This window comes from Pteropus vampyrus, unplaced genomic scaffold, assembly GCF_000151845.1.
Source record: "Pteropus vampyrus isolate Shadow unplaced genomic scaffold, Pvam_2.0 Scaffold9, whole genome shotgun sequence".
Taxonomy (NCBI): Eukaryota; Metazoa; Chordata; class Mammalia; order Chiroptera; family Pteropodidae; genus Pteropus; species Pteropus vampyrus.
In genome coordinates this window covers 12,097,551-12,119,494 of record NW_011888790.1, presented here as the reverse complement: position 1 = coordinate 12,119,494, position 21,944 = coordinate 12,097,551, and the positions used below count along the sequence as shown (strand labels likewise).

At 31.7% G+C, this 21,944-nt stretch overlaps 1 protein-coding gene across 2 annotated transcripts in view; it reads right to left on the bottom strand.

Moving 5' to 3' along the window:
* SYT1 (synaptotagmin 1) overlaps positions 1-21,944 on the bottom strand; it is a 509,772-nt gene that overhangs the window by 447,112 nt on the left and 40,716 nt on the right. The window lies entirely within an intron of this gene.

Here is a 21,944-nt window from a genome sequence, read left to right as displayed (position 1 = left end):
ACTTATTTCTAAATAATCGATCTGAATTCTCAAGATTTGGAATGAAGTCCTCAGTTCCATGGATAGAAGGAAGCTCTCTGAATATTTAACAACTTGACCATTTATTAAGCATATATTCAATCTCTGGTATTGGAATGCATTATTTTTCTCCTGACAGCCTTATGAGATGATTATTTTTACCCTAATTTAACAGATGAGAGAAATGAGACTCAAAGAAGGTAAATAATATGCACAAGATTACATAGCTATGAAAGTGGTAGAACGGGGATTTAAACTTCAATCTGTCTCACTCTAAAACTTATGCCCTGGCTTTACCTGTTGCTCATTTTAACCTGAAGCCGTTGAAGAGATTAATTGCATTCAGAAGATTAAATTTTGGTTAAATCATTTAATTATGTGTGAGGTGTGACCAAACTCCAAACTCCAGCTATAGAGCATATTATATTAACAGTCTTAGAAAATATTTGCATCTTGTTCTTTAGTCATTATCAGTACATGAGGCCTCAGCCATCCTCCCCAAATCTGCCATTTTTAGGCTTCACAGCTTAGTGCTATTTCTAAAAGTCTCATAAGTCATCAGTTTTATTTTTTCCCAACTTCTGACTCTTTTGTTTACTACGTTAATTTTTCCTTAAATTTTCCTCTCTATTCCCAGAATCGCATAGCTATTCTATCTTGTTTGAAATGTGTTCTAATATAGTTCTTTTGTATTTTTCATTCCACCTCTGCCTTCAGTGTTTCACTGTTAGCTTTCTTTATAGGATTTTACTTTTTTTACAAATAGGTCTATCCAATCTCTTTCTCTCTCTCAATTGTCAAAAAGTACCTATAAATCAGTATGAAACTATACATATGTAACTACCAAATGCCTCTTGCTATTTGCAGCTTATAAAGTATTTCTTATACATTGCATTTTGATCTTCTCAATAATCTTTTAGCTTGGAAATTTTATTATCAATCATATTTTATAGATAAGAATACCGAGGCTCAGAAAGAATACATAACATCTACTAAGCGGCATGTCTGGGCAATTATGATGTTTTCTGACTATAAATTCTATGACTCTACCGTATATGATTTGACTTTTATATAAAGTTTATCTTTTGAAAAAACTATCTTTTCCTAATCAAATAGGTAATAACTGCTAATTGACAGTCATTCGAACATTACATTGTTAAATTAGAAAGTAAAATTACTGAATAAAAATTCTTCCTATCCTCCCCAGAACAAATGCTGTTAATAACTTTTTGTGTATTTATCCACCTTCATTGATTTCACTTTAGATATAAAACTATATATCGTAATTTTCTGCGATCCTGTTTTGTTTCGTTTCGTTTTTTTTTTGTTGTTGTTTTTTTTAGTTAAAAATCTCAAATTCTACCTTAAAACTACTCTGTAATCAGAAGATACTCACTTGAATCACGTTCAGAACAGAACTGAATTAGAGAGAGTTTGGGATATGGTACCAAATAATCACTCTCTTTTGGCCCCTTATGTGGGCATAGAAGGCAGTGTCACATTTAAACTACAATGCTTAGATTATGGAATAATCAACTAAAACTATTATGGTAAAATAACAGATTATTTGACAGAATCAAAATGATAACGCTTTGTTTTAATCTTCTTCCTGAAGTGCAGGACTTGATAGCATCTTTAAGCTCTGGGGTTGTGAAGGAGAGTTTTGGTTTTATGTTGGGTTCCTGGTTCATGTTGGTAGTATTTGACCTTTAGCTTCATCGGCATTATTTTTATTTTATTCCATTTTTATACAGGGAATTTGGGATTAAAACTTTCCCATATTTCTAGATTTTCACAAGAGAAACTAAACACTAACTTTTTAGTCTTTGTTCTCAAAATGGGAAACATGTGCTAGATTAGGATAATTCCTATTAGGTAACCCCATGTGATTGGATTCATGGTTGGGAATGTGTTAGAATTCACGATTAGTTTAGCATAACTATCAATAATAAGATGACATATCTTAGGACATTCTCAGATTTCCTGAGACTGCCCTATATATAGTATCATTTCTATATTACAAATTCTGAATTTTTTAAATTCATGTGTTCTGTTGTTTGGTTTTGTTTTTTAATGAAGTCACAAACATTTTTAAGGTCATAATTTTTCTCCATGACCTTTATTTTATTTTTTAAAAACTGTATTGAGTGATGAGTATATTAAATTGTTTAATCAATCCAAAGTGGGGTGGGGAGGGGGGAAACAACAACCTAGAAGTGTAAAATCATCTATATTCTTAAGTTGTACTATCTTTTAGAAATGATTAAATGCAGGGGTAATAATTTATGCCAAGAGGTAAAACACTGTATTACCTAAATCACATAAATTATTCCCAATTGAATGTAAGTCAAATATTTATTCTTTAAAATGGAGTGTCAAGTGACTCTTACAGTAGTTACTAATGAGATCAGCCAAGAAGAGAAAATGTCCAAAATTATTTTATTGCTATTATAAATTTCATCTTTCTAAGCTATCCCTTTCTCTCATCATATATATATTGTGTGTGTGTGTGTGTGTGTGTGTGTGTGTGTGTTTGTCAATTAGCATGATTTATTTCAAGTTTAAGTGTATACTTTCAAATTCCAGTGGAGGAAAAGAGGTGAAATACTGAAAAATAAGGTATTGAGGAATCCACAGATTTTTTAAGTGGAAGCTTACAAAACATCATTAGCATAAGTTTACAGAAATGCATACAGAAGCATCCTGTTAAAGAGTGTATACTGTGCTATAGGTGCCTGGCAGGGCTGGAGGCTATGGAGGCTCTATTTCTAATGATAATTATAAAATCAGGTGAGAGAAAAGCAAGCTTTTGTATCCTTGGGGGCCTTACATTTTTCTGATATCTATAAGAAATATTATTGTAATAAAAGCAGAAAATCTAATAAATATTATTTTTGCGATGCTAATAATTTCATCTGAAGAAGAAAAAGAAAGTTATTAGGATAATTCCTCTTCAATGTTTAATTCAGACCAACCGAGAGGGGAAAAATAGTTATTAGTTAGAAACACACTCTAGACATTTGGGAAGATTATTCCAAAAGGGCCAAGAAAAAGGCATGATCCCATGTTCATACTTACAAAATAGGGCATATCTCACAATAGATGAGAGATATAAATTAAAAAATATATCACAACCCACAGCAGTCTTGCAGTAAAATTTATAGTGAATTGTTTAGAACTCTGATTGGATTATAATATTCTGAACCCAATTTCTCATAGCCATAACCTTACAATAAAGACTGGGTATCCAAAGCATTTCAACAAAGTCTGGGGGTTTTGCATGCAGCTAAAATCCAAATGCATCCTGGTGATGACAATTGGAAGGTCTATGTATTTTGCCATGAGAGGTCAGAAGAGAAAGAAATCTTCAAGAGGAGTGGTGGTGCAGGAAAATGAGAAGTTCTGGAGACTCCAGCCATGGCATAGAGACTTGGGTTCTGAGAGTCTGCTGCTAGCGAAGGGTTAGTATATTTACCTCATTTAGAAGATGAGACCCAGAAATATAAAAATTGGATACTAAATGAAGAGTAAGCATCTGTATATTACTTAAAAAATTCCTGGTAAAACTGAAAATATATTAAAGTTTGTCTATATATGAATAAGCATTTTTTCTAACATCTGTGCTACAGGATCATATGTTAAATTTTCCCATCAAATTGAGATATGATATTTACTAAAAATGTATTATGGCTAACATTGTCAATGTAATTTAACAACTCTAAGTTCACACTGTTATTAAGATATAGACAAGACAATATGTTTATACTATCAAGAATACAGAAAGTATATTTAAAAGAAACCATCTCAGGGAGATTGTTATGTTGCTGATACCTACATGGTTATTAAAATTTTGATCCTGATATATCATCTCTATTAGGTTCCCATAAATATTTAAGTTTTACAGTTATTTTTGTCATTTATGAGTTCTCTATAAACATACTTTCCTTTTTTGTTTCTCCCATTCCTTAGTCACAATGTCAGAGTAAAATTAAATGTTTTTAAAATTTTTATGAAATTCAATAACTTTTATATATCATAAAAAGTACTATTTTATTAGAAATATATATTTCTCTCAATAGAAGAAAGACCTAAATTTGATCCATATATTTTATTGTAAACCTTTAACCATGAGAAGAAATCTGTTCTCTGACATATTTATTGACTATCATTAGTAAAGTGTACACATTAGAAATGCTAGTTAAGTATGCACAGAGTTCATGAGGAATAGGCAGCAAAATTAAATGTTTCCAGACAGAGCTTTAGCTCAAAAGATATGCGTTAAAATAGCAGTGATTCTACTGACATAATGCTTCCTTAATCCTCTTTCTGTGGAGCATGACTTTATCTAGAAACCTTATCTCTTAGAATTAGTTAAGCATGTAATCTGCTCGTTTCTTCAGACATGCCCTAGGATTTTTATTTGTTTCAACTCCAATCTAACAATTATAACCTTCATACAGAATTACAGCTACTTTCTTCACATTTAAGGCACCCTTGAAATGAGGTCTCACTCTGATGTGTTTTCTACATTACTCCATAACATTATGCTTATCCCATATGCAGTAACCGAATTTCTACTTTTTTTAAGGAATAAAATAGGCCAGTGATTCTTAACTGGAAACTAAATACAATAGTGTTTTGTAATTAGTTGTGACAAGGATACAAATAATCTGTTCCTAATAAGACTTAAAATATCAAAGTGTGGGAAGAATTTTATTCATACATTTACATTCCAATTTGGTTTCATAGATGGAAGGAAAACGTATGAAGTTTTAGAGAGTGTGTAATTGAAAACAGGTAAAGCAATATTCTTAAATAGCTAGATGAGACTTTTTGGTATCTAAATAGGTGGTACCCCTGAAGTGCAGGACTTGATAGCATCTTTAAGCTCTGGGGTTGTGAAGGAGAGTTTTGGTTTTATGTTGGGTTCCTGGTTCATGTTGGTAGTATTTGACCTTTAGCTTCATCGGCATTATTTTTATTTTATTCCATTTTTATACAGGGAATTTGGGATTAAAACTTTCCCATATTTCTAGATTTTCACAAGAGAAACTAAACACTAACTTTTTAGTCTTTGTTCTCAAAATGGGAAGCATGTGCTAGATTAGGATAATTCCTATTAGATAACCCCATGTGATTGGATTCATGGTTGGGAATGTGTTAGAATTCACGATTAGTTTAGCATAACTATCAATAATAAGATGACATATCTTAGGACATTCTCAGATTTCCTGAGACTGCCCTATATATAGTATCATTTCTATATTACAAATTCTGAATTTTTTAAATTCATGTGTTCTGTTGTTTGGTTTTGTTTTTTAATGAAGTCACAAACATTTTTAAGGTCATAATTTTTCTCCATGACCTTTATTTTATTTTTTAAAAACTGTATTGAGTGATGAGTATATTAAATTGTTTAATCAATCCAAAGTGGGGTGGGGAGGGGGGAAACAACAACCTAGAAGTATAAAATCATCTATATTCTTAAGTTGTACTATCTTTTAGAAATGATTAAATGCAGGGGTAATAATTTATGCCAAGAGGTAAAACACTGTATTACCTAAATCACATAAATTATTCCCAATTGAATGTAAGTCAAATATTTATTCTTTAAAATGGAGTGTCAAGTGACTCTTACAGTAGTTACTAATGAGATCAGCCAAGAAGAGAAAATGTCCAAAATTATTTTATTGCTATTATAAATTTCATCTTTCTAAGCTATCCCTTTCTCTCATCATATATATATTGTGTGTGTGTGTGTGTGTGTGTGTGTGTGTTTGTCAATTAGCATGATTTATTTCAAGTTTAAGTGTATACTTTCAAATTCCAGTGGAGGAAAAGAGGTGAAATACTGAAAAATAAGGTATTGAGGAATCCACAGATTTTTTAAGTGGAAGCTTACAAAACATCATTAGCATAAGTTTACAGAAATGCATACAGAAGCATCCTGTTAAAGAGTGTATACTGTGCTATAGGTGCCTGGCAGGGCTGGAGGCTATGGAGGCTCTATTTCTAATGATAATTAGAAAATGAGGTGAGAGAAAAGCAAGCTTTTGTAGCCTTGGGGGCCTTACATTTTCCTGATATCTATAAGAAATATTATTGTAATAAAAGTAGAAAATCTAATAAATATTATTTTTGCGATGCTAATAATTTCATCTGAAGAAGAAAAAGAAAGTTATTAGGATAATTCCTCTTCAATGTTTAATTCAGACCAACCGAGAGGGGAAAAATAGTTATTAGTTAGAAACACACTCTAGACATTTGGGAAGATTATTCCAAAAGGGCCAAGAAAAAGGCATGATCCCATGTTCATACTTACAAAATAGGGCATATCTCACAATAGATGAGAGATATAAATTAAAAAATATATCACAACCCACAGCAGTCTTGCAGTAAAATTTATAGTGAATTGTTTAGAACTCTGATTGGATTATAATATTCTGAACCCAATTTCTCATAGCCATAACCTTACAATAAAGACTGGGTATCCAAAGCATTTCAACAAAGTCTGGGGGTTTTGCATGCAGCTAAAATCCAAATGCATCCTGGTGATGACAATTGGAAGGTCTATGTATTTTGCCATGAGAGGTCAGAAGAGAAAGAAATCTTCAAGAGGAGTGGTGGTGCAGGAAAATGAGAAGTTCTGGAGACTCCAGCCATGGCATAGAGACTTGGGTTCTGAGAGTCTGCTGCTAGCGAAGGGTTAGTATATTTACCTCATTTAGAAGATGAGACCCAGAAATATAAAAATTGGATACTAAATGAAGAGTAAGCATCTGTATATTACTTAAAAAATTCCTGGTAAAACTGAAAATATATTAAAGTTTGTCTATATATGAATAAGCATTTTTTCTAACATCTGTGCTACAGGATCATATGTTAAATTTTCCCATCAAATTGAGATATGATATTTACTAAAAATGTATTATGGCTAACATTGTCAATGTAATTTAACAACTCTAAGTTCACACTGTTATTAAGATATAGACAAGACAATATGTTTATACTATCAAGAATACAGAAAGTATATTTAAAAGAAACCATCTCAGGGAGATTGTTATGTTGCTGATACCTACATGGTTATTAAAATTTTGATCCTGATATATCATCTCTATTAGGTTCCCATAAATATTTAAGTTTTACAGTTATTTTTGTCATTTATGAGTTCTCTATAAACATACTTTCCTTTTTTGTTTCTCCCATTCCTTAGTCACAATGTCAGAGTAAAATTAAATGTTTTTAAAATTTTTATGAAATTCAATAACTTTTATATATCATAAAAAGTACTATTTTATTAGAAATATATATTTCTCTCAATAGAAGAAAGACCTAAATTTGATCCATATATTTTATTGTAAACCTTTAACCATGAGAAGAAATCTGTTCTCTGACATATTTATTGACTATCATTAGTAAAGTGTACACATTAGAAATGCTAGTTAAGTATGCACAGAGTTCATGAGGAATAGGCAGCAAAATTAAATGTTTCCAGACAGAGCTTTAGCTCAAAAGATATGCGTTAAAATAGCAGTGATTCTACTGACATAATGCTTCCTTAATCCTCTTTCTGTGGAGCATGACTTTATCTAGAAACCTTATCTCTTAGAATTAGTTAAGCATGTAATCTGCTCGTTTCTTCAGACATGCCCTAGGATTTTTATTTGTTTCAACTCCAATCTAACAATTATAACCTTCATACAGAATTACAGCTACTTTCTTCACATTTAAGGCACCCTTGAAATGAGGTCTCACTCTGATGTGTTTTCTACATTACTCCATAACATTATGCTTATCCCATATGCAGTAACCGAATTTCTACTTTTTTTAAGGAATAAAATAGGCCAGTGATTCTTAACTGGAAACTAAATACAATAGTGTTTTGTAATTAGTTGTGACAAGGATACAAATAATCTGTTCCTAATAAGACTTAAAATATCAAAGTGTGGGAAGAATTTTATTCATACATTTACATTCCAATTTGGTTTCATAGATGGAAGGAAAACGTATGAAGTTTTAGAGAGTGTGTAATTGAAAACAGGTAAAGCAATATTCTTAAATAGCTAGATGAGACTTTTTGGTATCTAAATAGGTGGTACCAGGTAGAGTGTAAAATTTAAACATTTATAATCTTATTTACTCCTCAAAACAGTTCCATGAAGGAAGGGAGTTCTGATTTTTTGAAAATGTTAATGTTTCACACATTCAATGAAATTAGGTAAGATTGGGGGGGATCTAAAAATCTAAAACAAAAACGTGAACAGAGTTACATTTCAAAAAGTAACACAGTCATACTAGGTAAAGGGCAGGGATGAGAATTCAGGTAACTTTTAAACTATTTGGACTTTGAATATTTGGATTATATATCCTCAGTCTGAAGGTTCGAAGAACTCTAAACAAATGTTGAATTCTACAAAGTATTCATCTTTTTTTCAGATTCACGAGTTAATAATTTTGAAATTATTTCCTATGTACTCTAGGACTGAATGATAAATATATCATAGATAACGGGAGCTAGGCTTTGTCCTGTCAGAGAAGGGAGTTACAAATATGGGAAAGGGGTTGGTTGGAATTGGAGATATCAGTTTGAATTTATGGTTTCTAAGATATAGAGCTATGTGTGTATATATGTGGTGCATATACCCATGTCTCTGTATTCGTGTGTGTGTGTGTGTGTGTGTGTGTGTGTGTATGTGTGTGTGTGTATCCTAATTCTATCTGCTGAGAGGGCCTAGAATTAATGACTTCTAGTAGCAATGAGAAGTACACCTGGCTCCAAGATCTTGCGTTCAAAATAACTTTTCACTAAGAGAAAACTAGGCATTTTGATGAAATTACTGATTCTGGGGCTAGTCGGAGAAAGTAAAAGATGTGACAAATTAGGGACATATTCACATAATGATGGAGTCACGTGAAAAGAATATAGAGGCTAGTTTGAGGGGGCTCGCTATGCCCAGATATGGGACAATTTGAGCATTAAAACAAATAATTATAAAGGATTATAAGCTTAACTAGCAAAAACCTTCCTGGTAGACAGCATCTTAAAGTGATAAAGTTGTCAAAAATAACATCACTATAAAAGAGCAAATGGACATAATGTGCTTCCTGATATGACGCACTGCAAGACACATCACTTTGTTATTCCTACTAAAAGTGCACAAAATAAATCTAATTGAGAAACACTCTGCAAACTAACTGGCCTATGTCATTTAAAAAATGTTTATGTCATGAATCAAAATCAAAATTGAGGAATGTTTCAGAATAAAGAAGACTAAAGAGATATAAAAATTGAAGGCAAAGCATAAGATGGTACTTGCTTTGGATATAAAAGACATTATTGGGGCAACTGCTGACATCTGAATAAGCTCTGTAGATTAGATAATAGCATTATGACTAGTAAATGTTAATTTCCTGATTTATGTAAGGTGATGGCTTTATTTTTAGGAAACATACACTTAGGTATTTAGTAAAAGAAAAGAGAATCATGTCTGCAACTTACTCTCAAATAGGTGAGGAAAATAATCATACACACAGAGATAGAGCGAGAGCAAGAGAGTATTAACCTTTAGGGATTTCAAGGAAACTGTATACAAGAATTTTTTGTGCTATTCTTACATCTTTCCTATAACTGAAATTATGTCAAATAAAAAGTACTAAAAAAGCTTTATGATGTGAATCGATTATTATCTCAATTTGTGGGTAAGTTAACTTTACATTCAGAGTCACATACTAAGTACCAAAGACAAGATTTGAGCATAAGTCTGCTTAATTTCAACCTCCAAATTCTTAGCTATTGCTTTGTTCTGTCTCGCCAGGCTCCATCTATCAGAGAGGGTCTCACATATAAATGTCAACTGTCATATATGCCAAGAAAGAAAAAATGAGAAGCACTGATCTAGAACCTAAAATTGCATTGTTCAATAAGTGGTCCCTATGAGCTGCTAATCACATGTACCTATTTGTTTAAATGATTAAAATTAAAAGGTTGGTTCCTCAGTTACACTAGCCACATATCAAGTGCTCAAAAGCTAAATGTGGCTACTAGCTACTATATTGGACTGGATAGATATAAACCATTTCCTTCATCTCAGAATGTTTACTGTACTGTGTTGATCTAGACATTAGATTTTTATAAAATTTAAAAAGATGCCTCTTTTTATTAATGATAGGCTATTAGCAGTCTCTTAAATATTTCGTTTGATTAAAAATAATAGATAGCATCTATTGATTACTTTCTATCAGATACTCTAAAAAGTGTTTCTTTAGTTCTTAAAACAATCTAAACATAGTTTTCATTAAAATATTCCCATTTTATGGGTTAGAGTCATAGAGGAAAAAATAATTGGATTTGAAAACAGGTATGTTTGACCATAATTCCTACTCTCAACCACCTCTATGCTGATTTCTATTCATTAGAGAATATTAGGAAAACATATTAAAATAGTAAAAAAATGAAATCAATTACTTATAATCACATTGTATAACAGCTATACTAAACATTTTGGCTTATCTATAACCTTTGAATCTTATTTATTTTTAGGTCACCATGGTCTTAAATATTATGGAAGTTCTATTACTAAATAAGATGGATGCCTTTACTTCCAAAAATGAATGATCCAGAGAAGAAAATATGTAATCTATTAATAGTATAGAGATTGAAAATATGGACTCTAGAATCAGACAGTTCAAGATTGAATCTTAGTATTTTGTTTATAAGCTGCATGACTTTGGACAAATTAGCTAATCTGTTTAAACTTTGATTTCTTCATCACTAAGGGTTCATTATTACCATCATTATCATCATACAATGAAAACTTGAAAGAGACAATACAAGTAAAAGCAAAGTTTGAGAGCAACATGGAGGGAAAGGAAGGGAATTAATCTCAACTGAACAAATCACAGAAGGCTTTGAATTACGAATTGAGACTTAATTTATACAAAATAAAATTTAAAGGATTCTTCCCCACTTCTGCGATAAAAATATTTGTAATTGTATTTATGTGAGATTTTTAATAAAAATGCTTAGAGATCTTTTGCTTACAAAAGTTTACAAAAATGTATCTGACTAGATAGTCAAGAAATAAAAAACATGTGAATTGAAAACTCAATTGTTTCCTGAACTTATATTAGATGAACCTCGATGTGTTAAAGCCATCCCAATATCCCTTAGCACATGTCTATAAATGATATAGATATAAATTATCTATGATATGTATTCTGTCTTTTCATTTCCGTTTGTTGAATGTCATCTATTAGCTCATAAAACAACTTAGTGGTGGGTACTACATCTATTACTTTCTTTGTGACCTTGTAAACCATTTAATAAAGTGCAGAGAACGCCCTTATTAAATGTTTTACTAGTAAAAAGTTGTCACTACATTATTAGCCTCATCATGGATTTCCATGACTTTAATTTAGTTTACATTTTTCTTTCAAGTCTATGAATAAAAAGAAGACAGGTTCTCATTCATCACTCAAATATAAAAATATTTATTTTCTTTCAAGTTTGGATTTTGGCAGTTAGTTTAGTAATTCATCCTGCCTTAATATTTTAAAAAGATAAAATGTCATAGCTCTATTCAGCAAAAAACAAAACAAACAAAAAAACACCCCAATGATGCTCTAGAATATAGTGACACTAATATATGGTGTCCGAGGCTAGAAATGCATGCATAAATCAATTCATGTATTAGTGTTCAGGAGAACGCATTTCTATCATGCCTGAGTCACATTTTTGAAATGTTCCAGTCTTAGAAATTATATCATAGACCTTTTTGTACAGATAAAATCTATTTTAAGGATAGTGTTAAAGGACTTCTAGAGAAGTATTAATACAATATTTTACTATCACTCCAAACTTTGATATAAAACATTTGCTATGACTTAGTATCCAACACCTTCTTTATTGGAGAGAGATGACAGAAATCCCAAAATAGAAGGTGTGCCTCCACCTGAAGCCAAGAGAAGCAGAGACTGGCCACGCAGAGCTCTGGAAGTGGAGGCATGGATATATACTATGGGTTATGGGCCATAATATTCACCATCTTGCCTTGGACTTTTATACCCTAACAAAGCGAGGTAAAGATATAAAGAGAGTTAGTGATTACTCTGGGCATGAAAGCAGAAATGTTCACTGACCATGGTACAAATCGACAAAAGGAGCAGTGAAAGAATCTAAGCAGATCGTTTCCTTTTCTGCCTGATCCAACTCTGTATTTGGCTGCCCTGGTCTCCCTTGGTATCCAGATTTCCTTGACATCTTTTCCAAGCTTGGATCCAGCAGATTTGGGGGAGTTCTTCAATAGCCCTCCAACACATTCTTTTTCCCCCAGGTTCTCTAGAGTTGGTTTCTGTTGTTTGCAACCTGGAAACATTACTTTTGTAACTATCATAATTTTTTCATATTTTTAAATCACGTTTTTGTTACTAAAGTCACAACTTTATTGCCTGCGTAATGTCTGCATAACACAAGTAAGCACAAATACAAAAATTAAAATAATAAGTCATCAAGAATTTCATCTAGCAATAAATCTTTTAAAATTTTGGTTTATAACCTTTCATTTCTTCTGTCCCTATGTATCAGTCTCAATTACTATCTTCATTTCTCCAAATATAGCACTTAGCATGAGATACCACTATATATGTTACATTGAAATTCAATTTTTGATTTAGTATCTTATCAATATTTTATGGAGGTATTATAATACTGTAATTGTTGACCATTCAAATTATATCCTTTTTTCTTCCCATTATAAATAATTCTATGAGGATTACCCTTTATATAAAATTTGGCTCCAACCGACTTCTTTCTTACGTTATTTGTTTTTGTCTAGGTGGTGCTCTGATGAATACTGCTTAGTGAATAATGCACCTGTGATGAGGGTTGTTTGCACTGTTCCGGAGAGCACTGTCAATTTAGCCAGCATAGCCTTTTCTATACTTATCAAAAGTTTTATCTCCCTAGCTTGAGAAAGGACCAAAATGTAACTAGCTCATATGACCACAGGGTAGCCTTCTTGTTCAGTTCTCTCAGTCAACCCTGCCCTGATGTAGCTCCCCAGCAAAGTAAATTACACATACAAGCATGTATGTGTAACTGAACTGATACTGGCAGGTTTACAGATAGGAATGAGGCTCTGGCAGACAACCTGCTTGGAACAGAGAGGAAGAGCAAAGGAAAGCCTCTCCTCACATCATTGCTTTCCTGATCTCTTCCCTGGAGGAATCAAGCCTAATCAGAGCATGTGGTTTATTGTCTTAAACAACAACTGTATTACTATTACTTGTACAATTCTGAGCTAAATTATTTTATATAGGATATGATATGAGAGTACTTAAAAACCTTACAAAGAATTTAAATTTCTCTTCACAATGTATGGCTTTTAAAATTCCTAAAATATTTGTTCAGTATAAACCTGAGTTCTTAAAAAAATTTTTTTTTGGTCTATCCAACTACTGATGCTTGAGTTCTATTTCAGTTCCAAATTCTAGTTAACTTTAATATAAGTCAGCATTATCAAGCAATCATCTTAAAAGTGAATTTGATCAGGTTAGCTTATGTGTGGCTGGGGCTAAGTGCTGTTAATGTAGATGTATGCTCAAGAACAAGGTTAGTATGAGTTCTACTTTATTCTGTGATGTTCAGACTGATGCAGGGTCCTGCAGTCCACTCTGGGTACTCAGACTAATTGGGGTTATATCCAAAAGACAGGATGATAAAAAAATCAAAGCAATGACTCATGAAAAACCGCCTAGGGCAGAGATGATGTAGGAGTATGAATATAACCATCTTCAAATACTTGAAAGGCTGTTGTGTGGAATGAGATTTGTTCTGTATAGCCACAAGGGATTGAGCTATATGTGGAAATATAAGAAAACATTTCAACTCAATATAGGAAAGAACTTTCTAATAAAGTCCAGGGTCAGTTGTAACTGCTTTGAGAATTTCTACTGAGACCGTGAAAAGAAAGGTTTTCAAGTTTATATTTCTTGAAAAGAAATGGGTTAGCAAAACAGTAACTGAAAACTATGGTTTCATAAATATCAAGCCCAGAAACTTGGACAGAGAAGAGTTTTAAGTTTAATTGAAAAAGGGTCTTTATAGTTTCATTGGGGACAATTAACTCAGGTACTTATAAATAAAGAATACTATGCTTATTTTCTATGTACATCAATAGGGAAAAAAAACCATATAGTTCAAGAGAACAGATCAATAAACTAAATATATTTAGTTGCCACTAAACAAAAAGGTAAGATTGAAGGAAAATAAATGGATTTAGTTAGGCTGAAGTTTGGAATAAAACAGGAGAAATGTAAAAAGAATGTTGATTTTAGCAACAAAATCTGAGCCCTACTCAAGCATTCTCTATTAAAAAAGAAAGTTATAAATGACCTTATTTGCAATTTGCAATTATCTTTGTTATCATTTACTTCATATAAGAACTTTGGTTTTGCTATGATTTAATATTATCTAATAGAAAAACATACATTTGGTTAAAAGTTTTATTCAGATATTTCAATAAAATTAAAAGAAAAATCCTGGCTCAATAGATGGGTCCTATACATAATTTCAAATCTTGTCTAGCTGGCTCAGTTAGGCGGCTGAGCTACTTTACATTTACAAAATCAACAACTGAAACCTGAGTCTTCCATTAGGGTTCTTTTCTTCTAGCATTTCTTATCATTTTTAGCATAGTTTACCATTTAATTAAAATAATATTGGATTTTATTTAGACCCAAAAACTTCTGATTAAACTCTAGAATAAAGCATTCTTATAAACATAGCATAATTAAATATAAAATGTTAAATACACATTTAAAAATAAATCACAGTTTTTATCCTTATGCCTTTGGGAGACAATACAAATGTATAGAATTTTGGATGCAAAGTGGATAACAAAGCCCCTAAAACTATTTCAAACAATATGGTTTTCTTTCTTAATCGGCTAATGTTATTCTTCCTAAAAATATCTATGGTAGAAAGTAATTTTAAATATTCAATGTAATTGTAAATTTAAAATCTTAAAATAACTTTGAAATTATAATCAGCAATCTGTATCAGTAGGTATAGTAGAATCAATAGAAGGAAGAAAACTGACAAAATTTGTAGTGATGTCAAGTGAAAAAAAATAGAAAAATAGATATCGAATGCCCTATAAATGTAGCAATTAAACAAGACAGAAAACTTTTCATACGTGCCTTTTACAAAATGCAGATAGAAAAAAATTATCATTTTAAGTGTTGGACAATTGCAACTAACCTTCTATGTCATTCCTACATTTTTTTCTTTTTTGCCCTATTATCTTATCCTACTTTCAGTTTCTACTAATGAGAGCAGAAGCTTTATCATTGCGACATATGGTTCCTAACTTTGGCTATACATTAAAATCACTTGGTGGGTTTTCACTATTGTTTCTGGGGCCCTACCTAAGATCCATTGAATCAGAATGTCTGGAGGGATCTGGAAATTTGCTGTTTAAAACAATCTCTGCAGAAATTTCTGTAGCAGGGGGCTCAGTGCTCGGGAACCACTGAATGACCTATTATTAAAACAGTGCCCTAACCGCATTTTTAGTTTTGGAATCATCCCTTGCTTTCTAATCAGTCTAGCTAAGGCAACCATTTCAATCTTTTTAAAGCATCGCTCTAATATTACTTTTCTATTCTAAAAGTTTCAATAGCTAATTATTTACTTCCAGTCTATCTTTTTCAAGAGGTTACCAGCCATCTTTTAAAGTACACCTCAAAAGGCACTTCCTCCAAGATGCCCACTTTTACTGCCCATGATAAGAGTCATCACTTCTTATGTGGAACCCCCATGCCTTCTGTATTACCCACGTGGTACATAAAACCTTCACTTCTGTATTTTAATGTGTACATGTTTTATTTTTTGCATTAGATTGCTTGTAAATTGAGGATAGGTACAATGAATTATCAAACTGTATACTGCATCATATCTCATTCATTTGTATGAATGAATGCATGAAAAGACAAAGAAAACAAAAACAGCATTCTTTACTCAGAGTTTAATTCAGAGGTTTTATAAGGAGAAAAATAAAAAATATTTCTAATACGGCATTTGAGCTGTGTCTTTAAGCAGACATCATCACAAGGTGTAGGGACCCATAAGCTATCACATTCCAGCCTCAGAGCTGTAATTCATATACCTATTTAAGCTTATGCAAATTAGGACATTAAAGTGGAAACATATATATAACATGTGCATCAATAAAAGAAAACAAATTATTCTATAATTTGTTGCTGTCAAAGTAAGTTTAACTCATTAAACTCCTCAGTGGCTAAGACATATGAAAACACCTGCTGCTGAAGGTCATAGGCTATTATCAGAATAGATTCCAGGGACAAAACCAGGAAACAGAAGTTTCTTTTCTTTGTGTTTCTAGTCTCCAGTTATGCATCTCATTCTTCTTTCCACCCACAGAAATACTTCCCAGGGTATCTTTACTATAGCCTCCATTTCTCCAGTGTAAAAGTCTCACATTCATTTTCCCAAACCCCTTTTAAAACTTACGTATATCTATTTCCTCAGATTTTACTGAGATAGATTTGATCAAAAGAATAATTAACTGAAGATTAATGCTATCTTTCTATTTCAAAAAAGTCATGTTATCTTACTTAAGAGTCACATCTGTGTGGTAAAAATTATCTGTATTTTCTAAAGGAAAAAAACTGAATAAGATTAACTGATTTTCCCAAGGCAAGTCTAATTCAGTGCCCTTCCCAACATCCATGATTTTTCCAAAGATATTTAAATTTTTAGGGGACTCCTCAGACACAATAAATATTTTGGATAGGAAAATACCATTACACCCTTTCAATCATCTCACATATGTGACTAGCAATGCATAAAGCTAATTTGTTCATTATCTAGATCACTGGTTAATAATCAGACTTAAATTATTTTGAGTTTAATCATTTCTTGTATAGATCATTGTGAGTCAAGTGAATTATACATTTTACTAGATTAAGTAAATACTGTAAAAGCAAATTAATCAAGCAAAGTAAAAACAAAACAAAACAAAGCCAAAAAAATAAAAATATAAATATAAAAAGAATCTAACAAATTATATTTTGGGAAAATCCATTTAAAGGTTCAGACCAAGGAATGAAGGAAGAATTCTGCATTTCATAAAAATCATAACTGTCATCACCTGAGCATATTTTTAAAACAATCTGGAAAATAAACAATAAAGCATTTGAGCATGTATGAATTTAAAATCATTATGAAATCTAGAAAAAATATATAAAATTCTTTAAATATCATTATGGTATCTAATATTATGTTAAATAGAAATTTAATGATTTTTTTGAAGAAATATTCTCAGTCTTAAGGTTCTATTCAAGTGTTTACTCGATTAATATGGAAAAAAGAATGTATTTCACTTAGTTTAAATTTATACAATAATTCTTGGTCACTGTTAGTAGGTGTAGATTAATCCAAAATTAATATGCTTAAAAATTCTTTTTTAAATAGTAATTATGATAAAGATATCAAACATATCTCTAAAGGGTAAAGAAGTGAAATTTGGTTCCTTAAAAATAAGCCTTCTTTATAAGAATGTAATTGGGAGATCAAGAATACTGTGTACATTTTCTTAAGACAAAGTTGAGATATTTTACTTATGTCATCTAAGAACGGACTCTACAATACATACAAGAAATAAAATTATTTTACTTAAAATTAAAAGTAAAATTTAACTTTCAAGTCTGATATAAGTAAATATAACTTAAAAAATAGATTTGTAATTTATTTTCAATCAATGGATTTCCTCCTTTGTCTTTATCAATCTAGGGCATGTGTCCAAAAATGCTGGTTACTGAGTGGGCATTCCCAGGGAGCATTTGAGGAAATGTATAGATAGCTGTACAATAATCTAAATGTGTTTGAATTTTCTTCTGCCTTTGTATATATCTATTTGGATGTTCAATCAACACATGATGCCTAATAAGCCAAAAATATTACTTTAACTTATGAAATTATCTTTTTAAAGTATCTTGCATGTAAATCTTCTTTTGATTCCAAATTAATTACCTTTTTTTTGACATGTTCTCGGTGATTACTGACTCAACAATACTTCCATTAAATGATTCCTCTCATTTATATTCAAGGCCCAAAACTGATATCTAGATTATTATAATAACCAATGTCTCTTTATTTTTAGACCTGTGAAGAGTTTCTAGAATAATCTTTTTATTTATTTTTTTAATAGTGCTGTATTCATCACCACATCACATGCAGCCTTGCATTAAAAGTATCTATGATACTCATTCTCTTACTCCCATTCTCTTCAATCTTTTTTATTAATCGTTATTCGGACATACACTTTCTGTTTAGCAATTCAGTGAATTTATCATTTTCTCTTCATTTACCTTTTCTATTAATCAGCTAGTGACTTGTATGGTATAGAATAATTATTTGGTGTTTATTAAAGGGAAGAAGAAGGAAGAGAGGGAGGGTGGGGAGAAGAAAGGAAATGGAGTGAAGATGTAATAATAAATCCATTTTAATTTTGAGATATTACAATTAACTCACATCTAATATTCCCTCTCTAATATTACTATTCTTACATACCCCAATTCTAAATTCCATTTCATAAGTACTATAGAGAAAACTTATAGAAATATCATAGAAACTCACCCAGGAAGTCATGAGAATAGGAAGTCAGACGTACGTGCCATCAATTATGTTGTACTTTGAACCTTGTTGAAGACTTTATGATTCTATTAATACAATTAGGCAGTATAGTGAGCAGATACTAATCATATTTAGCAATTTAACAAAGTGGCCAGTCCCAGTGAGGAATACTCTAGGACTCCATCACTAGCTTGATTAGAATAAAGAACAAACAAGAGATAAGGCATTAGCAAAAAGGATTTCCCAGGAATTAAGTCACCTGACTTCCTCAGAGAGTCACAAACATCATAATCACAGAGCCTTAGAAAAAGGCTAGAGTTGCCTTATCTCCATTTTAACTTCTACTCGCTCCTCACCCATTATCCTGGTTTCTGGTCTCATGAGTCCATGAAACAGCTTTTACTGAGTTTCCCAATGGTTTCTATGTCACTAAATCTAATAAACATTTTTCAAAATTCAGGTGATATTCCAGTAGTTTTTTGACCAATGTCTTCCCTCTGCTCAAAACATATTCTTCCTTGGTCTTGTTACACATTTGCTGCATTATACTTCTTCCTCTGTGCCGCTTCTTTGTTGCTAGCAGGTTCATTCTTGTGTACATAGATACTAAACAGTGGAATACCTCACAGTTCAACTTAGGCTTTTTCTCTTTTTATTCTATACTCCCTTCCACATCCACAGCTTGAATTAGTACATAAATACAAATGATTTCTTCTGAGCTCTAAGCCAATATATTTGATTTCCTATAAGACATCTCTCCTAGGATTTATTTCCAAACACACATTCATGTCCAAGATAAAATTCATGATCTTCCCACACACTCAGTGTTTCCTCCCTTGATGAATAACAACCCCATCCATCTAGTTGTACAAGCCAGAAAATTCACCTTGATGACAAACTAATCTATCAACATCTACTTTAGTGCATTTTTGTTCACCCATAACCCTGAAGCTTTGGTGATCATTTAAAATTGAAAATCGATCACATTCCTCTCTTGTTCAACACCTTTCAGTGATCTCCTATCACTCTTAGATAAACCTCAACATGACCTAAAAACCCTACATAATCTGACTATCTCTACTTCTTTAATCTTTTTTGTAGCATATATTCTTACCTTCCCTTTTACTTTAGCATAGTGGCCTTTTCAGTCTCTTGTCTGCTCTCAAGAATTTGCCAGGTTTCTATCCTCCATGCTCATCACCTAGTTAAGTTCCAGTTTGTCCTTCAAAGATCAGGCCAGGAAAGCGTAGCTTACCCAATAAGGTAAAAATGTTCTTACTATGTGCTCTTAGAACAATATATATCTTATTCTCTTTTGTAGCATTTTTCGGGGTTGTAACTTTATATTTTTTGCAATATGACCTAATTACTCCCTTTCTATTTTCTAGACTGTATTTTCATGAAGGCAAAGGCTATACTTGATTTTGTTCCTCTTTGTATCCAAAATGCCCAGCACATATGAGGAAATCAATAAATACAAATTTAATAAATGAACAAATAAATATTTGTGGTTGGGACTACACAGGTGTAAATATCTAGGGATTTAAGCTGGGATGAGAAATGAATAAAAGGGGCAGAAAAAAAATCCCTAAGAAGTTTTATTATCCAACATCTAGAATCTAAGCAAGTTTATCCAGGCTTAATGTAAGGCTTTAAGCAGAGACCAAATGTTTGGGAATTGAGACCCCAAATATGTGGTAAAGAAACTAGAAAGGGAGATCAAGGTTTAAGGTTTATACTTTTGTTTATCTATTCATTTACTTAATAACATTTATTACATGTCTAATACGTATGCGGACTATGTTAAACATTATGGTTACTAAGATAATATGATGCTTGCTTTTAGGAAACTTTCAGTCTTGTAGATAAATGGCTCTAGGCCCACCCAATGATGAACAAAAAGTTTCTAATCTATTTCTAGGTCTGAACTGCAATGATTCTGGAATACACATGACAAAAGCAGAAAATGGCAGATTGGAGGCTGATAATCCCTAACTGAATCAATGTGAACAGTGGGACATGGAAGGGCTCAACCAAACAACATTGCAGATGGTCCCAGTGCATCAACAGTATTTAGTGACTTGTTTGAAGAAAGAATATATTTATTAAAAACTAAAATTAATAACCTATTGTATGTGGTATTTGACAATTTGAATATTAAGTTAGAATGACATACAATGAGACTGTAGAAGAATCAAAAGTAAAATTATATTGAGGTAGGTGTGTTATTCAAATGCCAGTTTGGTGTTTATGGTATCTAGGAAACAAATATTATATTGATTATAGTTATTATCAATATTTTTCCCTCATGGAGGACAATTAAGACCAAATTTATTTATCTACATCTATGTAGCTATCTAGTCAGTTTGAATTACATAATGGCCAATATTTAAATATAAGGAAAATATGACAGCAAACAAATCTGGTTAGGATGGTTGTTGTAACAATTTTCTGGGGATACCATAATGAAGTATATAAGTCTCTGAATTTTTCTTCCAATGTGCATAATTTTTGTTGCAGTTAGAGTTTAACTAGAATCTTAACAGTAGCAAGCAGTTATCTATCCTGAAAAAATTTGAAGACAAGATCAGAAAAACAATCTACTTTTCTACTTGAAAAATAAAGGACATAGATAAAGCAAAACAATTTTGTAGTAACTCACGCTGGGAGATGTTTTATAAATGAGTAACTGATAAGAAATAATGGTATACTCTAATTCTAGAAAGCCACTAAACCAATCACACATTTATAGAAAATAACCACTCCATTTGGAAATATTTACAATGAATTAATGAAAATGTAAATGAGAGCATGGAATGTGCATAAAGGTTAAAAAATATATATGGATTTATTGAGTTTTATACTAGTAAGACACACATTCTAAACAGATACAATCATTCTGTATCTACATGGAAGAAAAGCATGGATCATGCCATTAAATGCAGCTTCCAACTCTTTGTCTTGCAGAGATTAGGCATCTTTTGGTTGACTAAAATGGCTATAATTATTCATTAATAAATTGTGTTGATTCTTAAATCAACTCTTTGTAAAAATGTGTAATATAAATCAGTGTCCTAGAACCTAAGTGAAGCGATGAAATTGATTTCCTAGAAATGTCAAGTAGGTTTAATCTGGACAAGAAGAAATTCTCCAAAGGGCCAAAATAGTGGACTCGACCCTCAACCTGTCCATATGCCTTTCTTTACCCATTTTAACATTTTCCTAAGCCTATTTTATTTACTGAAATAAGGAGTGCTACAACTCAGGGTAA